We start from the raw sequence: 17,700 nt of genomic DNA on the forward strand, positions 1-17,700 counted from the left end.
AAATCTCCCTACACAATTCTTAGTAGGTTAGACGCCTCTATTCTAATGTGAAAATACTGTGACAGTCTCTTATTTAGCTCTATGTTATCTCCCCGGACTTGTAGTTGATCCACACTTATGTCACACCTTGCAGTCATCTCAGCAACACCAACAGCAGCATTCTAAAAGCAATGCCTTTTCCTTAAATGTCAGAGATTTTTAATAGAAAGTGAAACAAAACAAATACAAATGCAAACCCAAGAAGCTTAAAACGGAGAATTTACCATAATTTAAAAAATTCTTTAAATCCTCCAAAATAAATACATCACAATGTGTCAATTTCCCTCTTGAATAAATGTGAGATTAAACTTGGAACCCCTAATAACACAAAGAGTTCCAATGTTTAGCAGCTGAGAAGATGTTTCATTTCTCCTCAGAGACACTTTAACAGATAGGCCTGGTGGCTGACTTTTGAAAAAAAAAAACCTTTAAAAACACTGAGGCAAAATTTTCAGACAAACATGAGACACTGTAAAATAAAAACAACCAAATATCAAATGTTCTTGAAAAGCTCTGGAAACTTAGAATATGAAGACAACTGTCTTTCACATGCAAAAGATGTCCTGTGAGATTGTCACTAGAACAACCAGGGACAGCGAGATGAAGAGCCAGGACTCCACCATGACTTTCACTGTCTCCCTCTATCTCCAGGCAACAGCTGCCATGAACAACGGTGGGAGAATTCTATGGACAGCCGCTCCAGAGGGGCAATGGATGAAGCCTCATGTTGCAACATAACTCTGGATGGGAAGCTCCAAGATGCTGAGTGGGTCCCTGTGCTCATTCTGACGAATCTACTCCAAAAGGAATCCTGACCCATGAAGGGTAAGCTGCATCTGCTCAGACCTCAGGAAGGGCCAACTGGGTGGGTGACCTCCGTCCTCTGATATCTTGGCCCCAGCACCCTTAGTCACTGAATGTTATTGAATCAGTGCTTCCCTGTGAGTTTCAGAGACTGTGCCCTTTACTAAAGAAGAAAGCCTCACTTTTAGTCCCATCCCGCCACCCTTACACCGTGCCAGAAATGTTTAGGAAAAATTCTAGTCACACTTCTCACCTTTTCAATTCACAGTTGTAGGGGCTGTCAAGGCTCAGATATCAGTCTGGACCACTCTCTTGACTCAAGCAGGTGAGGGCTAGAGGAATCCAAGATGGGCACGTGGGATGGTAGGCTGCTTCCTCCCAGGTTATTCAGAAGGATGAATCCAAGTTATGTAGGAAACATGGCTTTCATGCTGAAAGCTGCTGAGGTCTCATTTAGAAGCACTAGGGTAAACTTTAATCATATACCATAAAGGGTGACAATTTTATTTTTACCTCTCTTTCCTTGGATAGATTGTCATTTATTTCTTTCTTATAATGAAAGTTGGTGTGGATTATTGCTAAAAGCTGTTCTATATCATTTAAAATCATTAAGGTTAACTTTAATCATATCACATGCATTGTGATGATATCATTTATATATAGTCTTTATTATTTATCCGTTACACATTTTCTGGTTACTGATGACTATGTAGCTTTTATTTTAAAATTGTTATTTGTATTTATTGAATTTTGGGGGTCAAAATGGATGAAATCCATCTGCAGTCACCAACACACTCTGTTCCACTAGATGCACACTGGGAAGTGGCCAGCTGAAAGGCTAGTGGAAGCTCCCAGATTTCTGTGACGCAGCGGGAGCCCAGAGATGCAAACCCTCACTGTCCTGCTGGGCAGAATCCTGGGTGTGGTGTCTGAGAGGAGTGCTGGGGGCTGTCTGCTCAGGAAGGATGTCTCTGTCCACTTTCATAGGTGAGTCCTCATTGATGTTGAGAGACAGCGGCATGGAGTCTGAACCCTGCCTTTCACGGATTTTGCTCAAGGATCCTCCAGATGCCCACCCCAATAAATCCCCCAGTTGTACTGTCAATCTCTTACTGAGTCTGTTCTAGACCATGTGTTCCACGGGGTGGAAGCTCTTCTTAGTTTTTCCCTGTGATCTGTTATATCAGGCACAGAGAGAGGCATCATCACTGAAGGTACCGACCTAAACTGGGAACTAGAAGGAAATCTATAATAAGGAAGATATAAAATATTGAAAACAGGACTTGATTTTAAAGCCTCATCCTGGAAGGACTACAAAAACACAAATAATCTGACTTTCTTAGGAAACATAAGCATCATATATAACAAATAAGCATTACTTGTCATTAGAGTGTAAGGTTAAACAGTGAGATACCATCACATACTGTTTGAAACGAAAGGACACCAAAAAAAACACACACAATAAAACAGTCAATTGAGAAGTAGATGCAACAAAGACAGATCATATCTAATGTTACTGCATTTATAGTTGTCAGAAGGCATCAAACACGGTGTTGTACTTCAGAGTATGGTCAAGAATATACGTTAGCTATATTTATTTTTCATCTATAATGATCCCAAATAAATTTAAATACCATTCTGATGATTTCATTAAATTTCTGTTACCAAATTGATTGATAATGGATTGAATTGTAACTAAAATTTAAAAGTTGAAACATTTGGAAATATTTCCACCCTAATATCTAGAAAAACAATATGCTGATTATCTTTGGATTCAGTGATCTTAGTATAGTACAAACTCTTGAGTCCATGGTTTACTTAGTTTTTCTCTTGAGAATGCAAAAATGTCTCATCAGGAGCATAAAGAATTTATTTGTATTTCCTCCGATGCAAGTTCATTTATTCTTCCTTGTTACATGGGAATATTTATTGGATTCAATAAGGGAATCATTGATGATTTACTATTATTTATACCAAAACACCAACTCCCTGCCCTTGAGTCCATCCTCTGTCATCTCAGTCCTGCAGGGTAGAGCACAACGGGCTCTGTGGGTTGCGAGGCTGTAGTGCTCTACTACCTGCTGAGCTTGCAGTTAGCAGCCCAACCCAAATCCACTGTGTCACCATTTCTCCTTATTTCATTATAGCCTTTATATTTATTTCTTACACTTGTCCTCGGGTGTGTTATCCCCATAGGTTTTATCATAATTAGAAATGGCAGATTTATTGAATTTTAAATCATTTTAACACTTCTAAATAAAGATAAAATAATATGCAGTAAGATAGTATATTGCTAATTTAGGCAATTATATTTATTTCCAAATTACTTTCAGTTTTCTGCCCCTCACTGCATTAGAGACGTTGGTAGGTGCTGTTGAGTCAGTGCTTACTCTTAGCGACTTTATAAAAAACAGAATAATAACAATAATCCCCAGGCCCTCACCATCCTCACACTTCTCCCATGTGTGAGACCATTTAGGCACCACTGACTATTCACTTGATTGAGGGTGCACCTCTTGTTGCTGACACTGCAGTGCAAAGGGACATTCTTCCCTAGGGACTTGTCTCCCTGACGACATGCTCAAACCAGGGGAGAAGTGTCGTCCTCTCCACTTCTAACCAGCATTCTGAGACACTCGTTTGAAATGTCCTGCTCTTGTAACACACTTGCCATTTTAGAGGGATCAAATGTTCCCTTCCAATGAGTGTTCCCTTCCATGAATGATCTCACAAAGCAGTCCTCCAGTCATTCCAGGCCATTCTATTTGACCTTGTCTCACAAGTCAGGGGGCCCTGTGATTTTTATATTCTATTTCAAACCAAGATTGTTAGCCGCTCCTTTCAAGCCTGCATTGTGAAGGAGAAAATTTAGACAGAAAAAAATAAAGAGGCAAAATTGTCCCTGGGGATGCTGAGAGCTAAGAGAAACCTTAATTCCAACAGGACATCCTGTCATTCATCTGTGCCTGTCTAGGGTTGGCTGGCTGTTCTCTGTGGGTCCTGCGCGCCCCCTGCTGCCCAATGACTTCCCTGCAAGGGAGGTTTGTGTCTAGGCTCACACTGACTTCCCCTCACTGTGCTCCTTGTACAGTAAGACATGGCCATGTCCTCCGCAGTCACTGAGCTCAGCTACAGGGATAACTGATTCTTCGATGTGTCTCTGGTGATGGAGAGTCGGCTTTGGAAGGACGGGTTATAATATGTATTACCTTCATACGTTATCCTGCCCATCCACTGCAGCCCCTTTCCTGAGGTCTGGCGGATCCAGTGCCAGTAGTAACCACTGCTTGTGATGGAGACACCAGAGACAGTGCAGGTGAGGGACAGCTTCTGGGAGGGCTCCACCAATCCTGGGCCTGACTCCTGAAGCTGCACCTGGGACATGACTTCTGTAAATAAAGGTAATTGGTCTCTGTTAGTCACTCAGTCACAACCTTCCCCAGATTCCACACTGATATCTGAGACCCTCACCTTGGGGAACTGTCAGCAGGCACAGGAGAACACATAGCAATAGCATGCTTTAGGCAACAGCTGCGCTGTCCCAAGGGACCCACAGCTCTGTCAGAAGAGAACTGATAGCCTTCAGTGCCCAAGGCTGGGATTTTAACCTAGTGCCTGAAGAATGATTTGCATAGGAGGGAGCCCTGTGCTTATGAATAGATGCTCCTTTGTTTCCTCTGAGGCCATTGTAGGGTAATTCTTCTTTTGAACTCATCTCTGTGTTAGTCCGCAGTGAGAAAGCAAGTTTCCTAGGAGGTGTGAGTGAATAGTCAAAGAACAGCCCCGCATTTCTGAGCCCAGAATCTCCCCCTCCAGCCCTTCATTGCTCCTGCCCTGAGGCTCTGATATACCTGTGTGTCAGAGACTGGACAGTACAGATTTCCTTGAAACCATCAGGTCCACCCTGCAGTGTCTCCATTATCTCACACTCTCCAAAACACATTTCTTTTTCATACACTGGTGCCACTTAATCAACCTCAAAGTCCTTGGTTATTTTCATATGTGGTAAATATATGATTTACAAGAATTAATACCAGGCTGATCCCAAGGAGTTGGGGATTGATGATGCCTCAATATCCACCTCTTCCATAATGCCATTCAGTGCCCTTTTCAATCCACCCCTCCCTTGAGTATACTTCCTCATGTTTCTGGGCTCTGTGAATTGTTCCAGAGTCCAACAGAAACTCATGAATACTTGAGGAAATGGCTCACATGCTCATGGGTTCACTTCAGACCATATTGCTAAGGTCAGGCAGGGGTAAGCTGGGACCAGAGGCTGTCCTTCACTCCTGTCCCTGCATGTTATTAATGGTCATATGCCCTGAGGTCTCTGGCAGGATGTCTCCAGGAGGCATTGGCCTCCTACTGATGAGAATCAGCCCAGTCTTTTCCCACCTTGGCCGTGATCATCACAAACCACACCGCTCCTACAAGCAACACCCTCAATGCATCCCAGTGCCTGATGGCTAAGGAAAACCTCAGTGTAAGTAAAGTGAGTTAAGTGTCATCATGGTTCAGGGAAGACGTTGCCAACTAGAAAAGTTGGTCCCCAGACAAGACAAGGCTTTAACTCTGTGCCCTTTAAGAAATGCAAGATTCTGAAGAAAGACCTTTGTTTGGCAGGAACGTTCAGAAGAGTGCAAACCAGTCAGGTGTCATGACTTCACATGTAGAGATACAGCAGAGCAGTTAGGGGGAAGGAGTTGTTTAATAGACAGGACAGAGTAAGAATAAGATCCAAAAATAGTATTTCAGATCCTTAACCAAAATACACCAGTTTGAGACACAAAGGCACTCCAAATTAAATGAGGTCCATTCAGGTCCTTAAATTTTAGGAAGGATTATAGACCGTTTTAACTATTCATTACCCAGCGGCTCTGGCTCACCTGAAATTTGATCATTTACAACCAAAGTCTGTGACTCTTTTTGTGCTGTAGGGTTGACCCCTTAATAACTGCAGGACTCTCAACCTTGAATGTATTACCCAAGTCACAGATTGCCTGATTTTGGAATCATTTGCATATTCTTGACCATGAACTCAGTAGTACTATCTTGAAACATGCATTTTTAATGTTCACTTCCCATGAATATTTCTTTATCATTGATATCCACCATGACAAGCATTTTCTCCAGTCTTACAGTTGACACAACTCATTTACTGAATGCTTAAACTGTCTCTATGTCTCTAAATTAATATTTTTTTACCATTGTGGAAATCCAAGCACAGGTCCTGGTCACCTGGGCTTTTCTGAGCTCGGTTTTGCTGAGGAGAAAAAGCAAATGCCTTGCAAAAGAACACTCACGAGGTTCACTAAAATTCAGGATTTCAATCGAATAATATGATGATAGTTTTCAGTTGAAGCTCATTGGAGTCATTCAGTTTCCACATACAGACTAGTATGGCATTACGTGAACCTGGTCATTCCAGCACACACTCGTCTCATAACATCTGATGTTGCTGGCTGGCAGGACAACTTAAGGATCACACTTTGATGTAATTGCACACTAGTCCAGGTCACCTCCATCTCTGAATGTTAATGCCATGATTGTCTAAGCTAACCGTATGATAGGGCAGGCCCTTAAATGTGTCCTCTGGAACTCCTCACCTGCTTTGTCCTGATTCCCACCCAGTGTCTGAGGATGTCAAGGGGATGGAGACAAGCTGGGTTTGAGATACACAGGACAGCTCCAATGCACAGCTATGGCTTGAGGACACTGTGAAGTGCTTGCTGGTTCATGCGGGATTGAGCTAACTTTATGGAAATCCCAGCCACCCTTTCCTCCCAAGACCCTTGCTGGGCACAGATTTGCATCATAGCTGAGAGATCCATCATCTTTGCCTTGTCCCTCTGTGTGTATCTGACTCCAAAGGTGTCCTTCTGCTCTTTGGAAATGGGGGACTGTTTCCTCCCCTTACAATGCAAAGTTTGTAATTCAGTGGTTGATGCAAACCCTCACATTGAAAGAAGCTCTAATGGAATTTGTAAGATGGAGAGGAAGTCCCAGACACTGACATGAAGCCAGTTCTTAACTCCCCTCCATACTGTCTGCCAGAACTGAGCCCTATGACTGAGAGTCCTGAGCAATCCCTGAAATCCATACCTCCCTTTTGGGAGGTTTGTGTACAGACCCTTACAGATTCCCTTTTCCGTGTCTCCATTATTGAAATAGAAGGTTGTGTTATCAGTGTTGAGGCTGTCCATTTGAAGATGCAGAATGTTCTTGGCTTTTCCCTGGTGACTGTCATTCAGGTATTCACAGTGTATAGGTAGGATATGGAATAACTATTACTCACTTCAGGCCCTTCATAGAATTGGCTGATGACATCCATGCCATCACTGCTGGGGATTGGTCCACAGATTGGACTGCGGAATCTCAGAGGTGCCCTATTCTGCCTCAAGTCTCCCAGAGCCTCTAGCTGCATTGAAGGCATGCAAACACAAAGACATCCGATCAGGAAACCAACATCCATGGTTTCACTCTTTTGTTCAACACATTTTTCTTTTCCTATTTAATATTGCAACAAGAGAATCTTAGGCCTTCAGAAATTCCACTGTGACTTATGTATAATCCTGCCTTTCCAGTGAATGGGGAGAACTGGGCATCCTATGGGGTGTGTCCTCTCTCCTAGAGTTGAATACTTTTGCTAGTCTGGTTTTCATCAGCAGAATAACGTGTAGTGGTTAATTCACACAGAGACCAATAGAAAGAGAGGACGCCATATGATCCCCCCCCCCGAATATAGCCCCTATCTTCCATAATACACAAAAACCAAGATATACAAGCTAAAAACTCCAAAACAGGACGTTATGGTCACCTGTGATAAGCTATAGCAACTGCGGGGGAAACAGATGCGGTAAAAAAGAAGAAGGTCTATCCTGGAAGAGGGTCAGGAATTTCTCCTGGGCCCAAATTTCCCTTGAGGGAGAAACGTGGATGTTTGTAAGGCCACATGTCAGACCTAGGTTCACAATGTTTCCCTTAGAATGCTGCAGTCAGAAGATCAGTTGATCACCTTTCGCTTTAGCAGAACTCCAGACAAACTTACAGTCATCAACTATAATAACCCTGGAATCCCCCTGAGGGTGCTGACAAGGCAAGTGCAGGATTGTATTCCCCTTGTCAGACCAATGCCAAGAGAGAAAGGAAAACAACAGCACATCACTAGAGGCCTGAAGTCTTTAGCCAGAACAAAGAGAACTTCCAACAATGATAGCCCTGAATTGCACCTCTAATACCATTCCCTCCTCTGATCTTGTTTTTACAGTTTGAAATCATATGATCATACTCTGAAACACATGACTTTAGGATAGCAATCACCTGTGCCACCCACACTGGAGATTTTCTTCTTTAAGTTCAACAATTTGGTTCCTTTGAGAACACCATTTCAGGAGACTATGAAATTGAAGTAACCCTGGGACACTGCTGAATGTCAGAAACTATTTGCCATTTCCTAATTCCTGCTATCTGACAAGTGCCCAAGTTTGAGTGGAGCTTCCACTGCAGGTGTTTTTTTGTTTTGTTTCATTGTTTTGTGTTTGTGCGTGTGCGTGTGTGTTTGTGTAATTTCACTCATGTCTATGTCATAATGTGCTTTGTGGTCTCTCTAGTACTTTTAGGCATGTATATCTTTCTATGGTGTGCATGTATTGATGTTTCTATATTTTGAATAAGTGATTGTCAGGAAAACTCACAAAGTGATGGAAGAATATACTGTGAACTTTGCAGCCAACAATGTTGGCACTTAATAGTTACCTTTTCCCAGTCTCCTATTTCCACTGAGTCTGATTGGAAAGTATTTATCGGAGCGTCATGAGAACTCTGATGCAAGGACCCCTAACAGAGTCATTTCCTGTCCTTAAGGGGCAGACTGTTTGTTGCTGTAAGACAGATTATATTCTCCCGTTACAATATACTTTTTGAATTCACAGATACCGGAAGTAGTCACAGAATTAATATTTTTAAATTAGAGAGGGATTACCTAGGGAAACCGAGATTTAGCAGAATCCGCAGATCCCCACAAGAAAACAGCCTTGAAGCTCCAGCTGCACCTGCTCCTGTGTCTGAGTCCTGTGCTCTGTGAGTTCTGAGCGCCCCCTGGAGACCACTGTCCTTCCTGCAGGGGAGATTTGTGTCTGGGCTCTCACTGATTTCCCCCCATTGGGTGTCTCTTGCACAATAATACATGGCCCTGTCCTCAGCTTTCAGGTTGTTCATTTGAAGATAGAGTGTGTTCTTGGAGTTGTCTCTGGAGATGGTGAATCGACCCTTCACGCAGTCAATGTAGTGTGTACCACCACCAGTCTTAATGCTTGAGACCCACTGAAGGCCCTTTCCTTGAGTCTGGAGGACCCAATTCATGCCATTTTTATTGATGCTGAATCCAGAATTTACACAGGATATTTTCAGAGATCCTTCTGGCTTTCGCATATCAACCCTAAAGTCCACCAGCTGCACCTCACACTGACCACCTGCAAGCAGGAGACACTGTGCTCAGATGACCTAAATAAACTAAATCACTCACCATCTCTCTCTCTCTCTCTCTCTCTCTCTCTCTCTCTCTCTCTCTCTCTCTCTCTCTCTCTCTCTCTCTCTCTCTCTCTCACACACACACACACACACACAGAGCAGGGTACAGCACAATTACCATGTGAAATAGCCAAAATGAAAGCCAGCGTTGCTGCAAAATTAATGATGTGTCCTCTGGACTAGCTCCTGGGCATGAAATGGTAACAGCAGAGACCCGAAGGCTGGACTGTCCTCTGAGATCTCCCAAATCAGGGGCTGTGGCTGGTTTATCGGCAGGCAGAGAGCTACATTGGCATCTTCTCTGATATTTAGAAGCGGATGAGTAGAGATTATGGGCACCTGTTCTCCCTCAGACTCAGAGAAACACAAACACTCTCATAGGAAAACAGAGCCCTTACACAGGTTCTGTACCAAGTATTGCTTTGATTGTTACACATTATTAATTTTTAAGAAAGTAACTTTCAAGTTATAAGCTGTATATGGCAGACACAACAGCCTTTGCCATCTGAGAGCTCACAGTGCATCCCCTCTCGTTCCCCTCAACCGATGGATACGCATGATGACAGTGAGCAGCTCTATGATCCGTTTCTTATGTGGGGACATTATTAGATTCTTTTTAGCCTTTCAAGGAATTTCCCCTATTCAGTGACTTTTTTAAACTGTGTGTATGAAGCTGTTCATAAAACATGTCCATAAAATCTGTGGAATGGTGTCTCTTCTCTGGTTTCTGATCTGAGAGATTCCAGTCCTCTTTCTTTTTGTCATGAGCAGGGAATCTGGGTCTTTATCACTTTAATTTGTCTTCTCTTTTTTTCATTTAATTCGTTTATTTTCTGTGCGCCTTCTGTTTCATTTATGTGAGTTTTTATATGTATTAGTTCCTACCCACCTTGCCTGCCCTGCTAAACTGTGATATGGCGTGCTCATCTTTAGTAGCTCCATTAGATGGGCAATGAGGTACTTAATTTCAGAGCCATATTTCTATACTATACAGATGTCTGTGTCTATGAATTCACCATTAAGTTCTCTTCAGTTGAGTCCCACAGAGTGTTATGTTGTGTGATCATTGTTTTTTCATTCCAATACAGCCATCCAGGGTATAAAAAAACATTGAATATATGCCATAGCTCTCAATGAGACAAACAGCATTTGTGTATAAAACAGGTATGCATGCACACATACAATTTTGTGTGTGCATAAAATCTACAAATGGATGAAAATTATAATATCTGTGGGGTTTGGGAATACACATTTAAGAAGACGGCATTCTGGGAGGAAATATTTTGGAGGGAATGGAAACCCTAGATGCTAACAGGAAGCTGCTTGCTCCCAGGCCTCCCACATTGCCCAGGCCCCAGAAATATAGTCGCCCCTGTGCTTTCCACACCCCACGTTATCACCGTAGATCAATGCCATGATTGCAGTGATATTTGTGTCTGGGATGGCACTCAGTTCTCTCTCAGATTCTCTCCCACATGAGTGGACAGCTGTGCCCTCAGTGTGATTGAGCTCAGATGCAGGATAACTGATTTGTGGGTATTCTTCGGGAGCTTGAGTACCATCTCCATAGTGATGGGAAGCTGTTTTCTGCTACTAGAATATATTGCTCACAACTACTCCAACCACTTCTGCAGGTTTTGGAAGATCCAGCTCTGGAATTCAGCAGTCACCAGAGAAAGCAAAAACTAGGTTGAGAATCTGTGAGGGGTTCATCAATCCTGGGTTCAAATCTTTGACAACTAGGAAGAGGGAAAATAATCACTGATGACAAGCAATGGAAACCTTATTATGTCAAGCCATTTGGGGAATCTGGACACTACCAGAGAGAATTTACTGTGGGATTCGGTCTAAGAAGTTCTCCACTTACTTCCTTGGCTTTGGTTGAGACTGAGTAGGGAATTTTCCCTAATTACTCCGGGCTTTAAGGGATTGGAGTGGGGACTCTTTTCCCTTTCCCTATCTTCCCCTGAGTCAGTTTGGAAAATTTGGCCTTTCTGTGTACATCAGAGGACTACGTGTCCAGTTGACTGATCTCACAGTATCCTTGGAGGAACAGATAGCCTTGATTGTGTGTTCTCATCCTGTACTAGATATAAAAGTTTTTTTGAGGAATATATTGTTTTAGTTATGAATAAGCTTTGTATAAACAGACTGACAAACTGCCCGGAACAGATGATGAAGTCAAGGTTGTGGTTACTGTGTTTAGTATATAAGGAAGGCTTTTGCAAAAATAAAATTGCCAGCAGCTCCAGGGTTGTTGAGCTGTTCGGTCCTCCTGAACCCCTCTGTTCTGTCTTCTATTCCTTCTTTATTTAAAGTCCCTCTCCCTACCTTCAGACCCTGTTTCAGGTTATCTCTGACAGAGCTGGACACTGGCAATTTACCGCTTGGCAGAAGAATCTCCACAGGAAATTGATGACAATGGACAAGGTCTGTGGATCCTAGAGAACCCTGTCCATGATGTAATGTTTTTCAGTAGGTTTGATATTTTACCTGGAAATTGATAAAATATTCTGCATTTTGGAAGCCCCAGGAATGAAGTAGTGATGATGCCAGTCTGCTCAGAAACTGAAAAGAGGAAATCCGACCCCATTATCTTCTTTGTTTTTTTTTCAATTAAAAAATTTTGTTTTACTCTGAGAATTAACTTTATTATTTCATTATTATTTATTTTCAAAATCATTTTATTAGGGGTTCATATCATACAACTCTTATCACAATCCATGCATACATCAATTGTGTAAAGCACAACTGTACATTCATTGTCCTCATCATTCTCAATTAATATTTTGTCATATCTTGCCCTGTCTGACGTCTCCCTTCACCCACTTTTCTGTTGTCTGCCCCCAAGGGAGGAGGTCACATGCAGATCCTTGTATTGTAATCAGTTCCCTCTTTCCAACCCACTCTCCCTCTACCCTCCCAGTATCGCCACTCACACCGCTGGTCCTGAAGGTATCATCTGCCCTGGATTCCCTGTGTTTCCAGCTCCTATCTGTACCAGTGTATATCCTTTGGTCTAGCCAGACTTGCAAGGTAGAATTCGAATCATGATCGTGTGGGGGAGCGGGGGGAGGAAGCATTTAGGAACTAGAAGAAAGTTGTATTTTTCATCAGTGCTGCATCCTACCTTGACTGGCTCATTCCTCCCCTAAACCCCTCTTCAAGGGTATCTCCAGTGGCTGATAAATGGGTTTTGGGTCTTAACTCTGCACTCCTCCCCTCATTCACTATGGTAAGATTGTTTTCTATTCTGATGCCTTATCCATTCGACAACTCATGATGGCACTGGCTGGTGTGCTGCTTCCATGTAGACACTATACCTTTTTAGAGTTGGGCACCATCAGCTTTCTTCCCCACATTTGCTTATGCACCCATTTGTCTTCAGCGATCGTATCATGGAGGTGTGCATCCAATGATATGATTTTTTGTTCTTTGATGTCTGATAATTGATCCCTTCAGCACCTTGGGATCACACAGGCTTGTGTGTTCTTCCATGTGGGCTATGTTGTTCTGAGCTAGATGGCCCCTTGTTTACCCTCAAGCTTTTGAGACCCCAGATGCTGTACCTTTTGATACTTGGGCACCATCAGCTTTCTTCACCACATTTGCTTATTCACCCTCTTTGTCTTCAGCGGTTGTGTAGGGAAGGTGAGCATCATTGAATGCCACTTTAATAGAGGAAAGTATTCTTGTATTGAGGGAGTACTTGAATGGAAGCCCAATGTTCTTCTGCTAACTTAATACTAAACCTATAATTATCTGCACATAGATCTATTTCCCCATCCTCATATATAAATATATTTGCATATGTACATGTCTTTATCTAGACCTCTATAACAGCCCTTTGCTTCCCACCTCTTTATTTCCCTTGACCTTCCTCCTGTCCCTATCACATCTTCTTTATGATAACACCAATCCCAAACCCACTGTCATTAAAGTGATTCCGTATCATAGCGACTCTATAAGGGAAAAGCAAACTCATCTAAACGAAATGTATAACATTTAAGTAGCACCACTCTTGCTGAGAAAAAAAGACAGGAGGTGTATGAAAGTGAAAGGGCCTTGCTTTACTTGGATCAAGTAAGGACTCAGCCAGAAGATTCCCCAAGGAAAGCTCCTGAAAATAAATGGTAGAAGTGGTTTACAGATTTAGCCAAGTAAACCAACAAGTAAATGTAAAGGATTATGGATGTGAAACAGATTTCACAGGGACCGGGGATTGTCATGAATATGCATTATGGTGGGGTTATGATTCTTTTAAAAAATATTTTATTAGGGGCTCATACAACCCTTATCACAATCCATTCATATACATACATCAATTGCATAAAGCACATCTGTACATTCTTTGCTCTAATCATTTTCTTTTTTTTCTTTTATTTTTTTTACATTTTATTAGGGGCTCATACAACTCTTATCACAATCCACACATATACATACATCAATTGTATAAAGCACATCCGTACATTCTTTGCCCTAATCACTCTCAAAGCATTTGCTCTCCACTTAAGCCCTTTGCATCAGGTCCTCTTTATTTTTCCCCCTCCCTTCCCACTCCCCCCTCCTTCAGGAGCCCTTGATAATCCACAAATATTTATTTTGTCATATCTTGCCCTATCCGGAGTCTCCCTTCCCTCCCTTCTCTGCCATCCATCTCCCAAGGAGGAAGTCACATGTGGATCCTTATAATCAGTTCCCCCTTTCCAACCCACTCACCCTCCACTCTCCCAGCATCGCCCCTCACACCCCTGGTCCTGAAGGTATCGTCCACCCTGGATTCCCTGTGCCTCCAGCATCCATATGCACCAGTGTACAACCTCTGCCCTATCCAGTCCTGCAAGGTAGAATTCAGATCATGGTAGTTGGAGGGAGGAAGCATCCAGGATCGAGGGGAAAGCTGTGTTCTTCATCGGTACTATATCGCACCCTGACTGACCCATTTCCTCTCCTAAACCCCTCTATGAGGGGATCTCCAGTGGCTGAAACTTGGGCCCTGGGTCTCCACTCTGCACTTCCCCATTCATTCTCAATGGTATACACACACACACATATACATATGTACACACACACAATACACACACACATATATATATATATATATATTCTTTTTTTTTTTTTTTGCATGATGCCTTATACCTGGTCCCTTTAGCACCTCGTGGTCGCACTGGCTGGTGTGCTTCTTCCATGTGGGCTTTATTGCTTCTGAGCTAGATGGCCACTTGTTCACCTTCAAGCCTTTAAGACCCCAGACACTATCTCTTTCGATAGCCGGGCACCATAAGCTTTCTTCACCACATTTACTTGTTCACCCACTTTGGCTTCAGCAGTTGTGTCGGGAGAGTGAGCATCATAGAGTGCAAATTTAATAAAAGAAAGTATTCATGCATTGAGGGAGTGTTTGAGTAGAGGCCCAAGCTCCTTCCACCACCTTAATACTGAACCTGTAAATATACACACATAGATCTATTTCCCCATCCTCCTATATATATTAGCATGTACATGTCTTTGTCTAGACCTCCATAAATTCCCCTTGACTCCCAGCTCCTTCCTCCATCTCTCTTGACTTTCCTCCTGCCCCACTACCATGCCCTGTCCCCACCTGGGGTATAGCTATACCTCTTCTCTATGCAACCTTACCCTTGATCATTCCCCACCTGGCCTGCCACTCCCCCCTCACTACCATTTTGGGTCCCATGTTGTTCCCTTGTCCCTGTGTTTGTTAACACCACTTCCTTACCCCCTACCGCTCCCCCACCCTAAGTTCCCCCGGAACTGTCGGTCCTGTTGTTTTTCCTCCAGATAGTTCATCCAGCCTGTCCTATTCATACAGACCTGTGGAGACACTAACATGCACGAAAACAAGACAGAGGAAAACAAAGCAACAGTATACAACCAGACAACAAAACAACAAAAACAAACCACTGACAAAGAACAAAACAAAACACTTCACAAGAGAAAAGCTTGTAGTTAGTTCAGGGATCATTTGCTGGCCCTTAGGAGCGTTTTCCAGTCCAGTCTGTTGGGGCACCAAGCCCTGGCCCCAAAGTCCACTTTCAGCATTCCCTGGGGACCTTGCCACTCCATACCCTTGCTGTTCCGCTGCACTCCCTCAGTGCTTTGGCTCGATGTGGTGGGAACAGGTCAGGTGCAATTCCCACACTGTGTCTCCGGTGCTGTCCCCTGTATCTCCCTTAGTCACTGGGTGGCATAATTTCTCATAGTGGGGCCAGCCATGTTGTTCTCTCTGTGGACTGGCTACTCTACTCAGGAACATCATCCTCACGGCCTGGTGGGCCAGGCTGTGTTCCACTCTCTCCTCCTGCCCCTTCATCTGCTCCCGTGTGCTCTGATCAGATATGTCCATCTCCGGAGCTGCAGAGTCAATGTCGCCCTTTGGAACAAATTCTTTTCGGGGGAGGGGCAGGAATCCACTTAATTTATGGTGCTGGGGCCAGCCTCCCAGACCTCTCCACTGGTTCCCTACTCCACCCCGGGATATTGCATTCACACCTTGCAGCACTGGGTTGAAGTCTGGTCCCACTTTCCCTGTGGAGATATAAACAATACCCTCCCCTTGGGTGGATTAGTGCCCCATGCCCCCACTCCCCTTTTGTTCCTTATATTCATTCTTTTATTTTGCTTTCCCCACCTCCTTAACCATTGTCTACCATGTGCATCCCTGGTTTTGGTCTGGTCTCTTCCATACTACACAGTCTTCACCCCCAAAATGTTTGTGTACAGTAGCTTTTTCCCCTATGCCACTTTTGCATTAAAATTTTTTTTTAATACTTACCTCAGCGGGCTCATGTTGTACTTGTCCTTTTGTGCCTGACTTACTTCACTTAGCATGATTTCCTCCAGTTCTTCCCATGCCGCTATGTGCCTCATACGTTCATCACTGCTTTTTAGTGATGCGGAGTACTCCATTGTATGTATATACCACAGTCTTTTAATCCAATCATCAGTTGATGGAATTTTGGATTGCTTCCAGCTCCTTGCAATTGTGAACTGTCCCGCAATGAACATTGGAGCACAGATGTCTGGCCTTGGTTTGTTTCTTGCTTCTTCTGGGTATATGCCGAGTAGGGGGATTGCTGGGTCATATGGTAACTCTATTTCCATCTGTTTTAGCTATCGTCAGATTGATTTCCATAGTGGCAGTACGTACTTACAGGCCCACCAGCAGTGGATGAGAGTTCCTGTCTCCCCACAACCCCTCCAACACTTGTTGCTTTCTGATTTTTTGAATTGGACTACTTTGAGGGTGTCAGGTGGTACCTCATTGTTGTTTTAATTTGCATTTCTCTTATGGCTAAAGATAGGGAACATTTTCTCATATGTTTGTGGGCCATTCGGATTTCTGTCCCTGTGAAATTTCGGTTCAAGTCCTTTGCCCACCTTGCAAGTGGGCTATTGGTTTTTTCTTTTTGGAAGCTAGCAGAGTATTGTAGACTTTAGTAATAAGGCCTTTGTCTGATGTGTCATTGCTAAAGATGTTTTCCCAGTCTGTGGACTCTCTTATTACTCTCTTGGTGAATTCTTTAAATGTACACAAGTGTTTTATCTTCAGTATATCCCACTTGTCAATTTGTGCCACCTCTGTGTTTGTGTCCTTCCCTATTTCTGATAGCCTGTGTATTCCCTGCACCAAAGTTCTCAAGTTGGTCCCAATTCCCTCATTGATGGCCCTAATAGTTTGGAGTTTAACTTCATGGTCTGTGATCCACCTTGAGTTTATTCTTGTACATGGAGTGAGATGAGGGTCTTGCTTCATTTTTCTGCAGGTTGATATCCATTTTTTCCCAGCACCACTTGTTAAAGAGGGCATCGGCTTCCCATTTGATATTTTTGGGGCCCTTATCAAAGATCAGCTGTGTGTATGCTGATGCTTTTATTCCTGGGTTTTCAGTTTCTTTTCCTTTGGTCTGAGTATCTGTCATTGTACCAATACCATGCAGTTTTAGGAACTGTTGTTCATAGTATGTGCCAAAGTCAGGTAAAGCAAGCCCTCCCACTGTGTCCTTCTTCTTGAGGAGTTCTCTGCTAATTCTGGGCTTCTTCCCTCTCCATATGAAGTTGGTAATCAGTTTTTCCATTTCTTTGAAGAAAGATGATGGTAATTGTATTGGGATGGCATTAAACTTATATAGTGCTTTTGGCAGAACTGACATCTTAACTATATTAAGTCTCCCAATCCAAGAGCATGGGATATTCTTCCATTTGTTGAAGTAGTCTTGGTTTCTTGTAATAGTGTTCTATAGTTTTCCCTATATAGATCTTTTGTTTTTTCAGTCAGGTGTATCCCTAGATATTTCAATTTGTGTT

The sequence above is a fragment of the Tenrec ecaudatus genome, unplaced genomic scaffold (assembly GCF_050624435.1).
Source record: "Tenrec ecaudatus isolate mTenEca1 unplaced genomic scaffold, mTenEca1.hap1 Scaffold_252, whole genome shotgun sequence".
NCBI classification, from domain to species: Eukaryota; Metazoa; Chordata; class Mammalia; order Afrosoricida; family Tenrecidae; genus Tenrec; species Tenrec ecaudatus.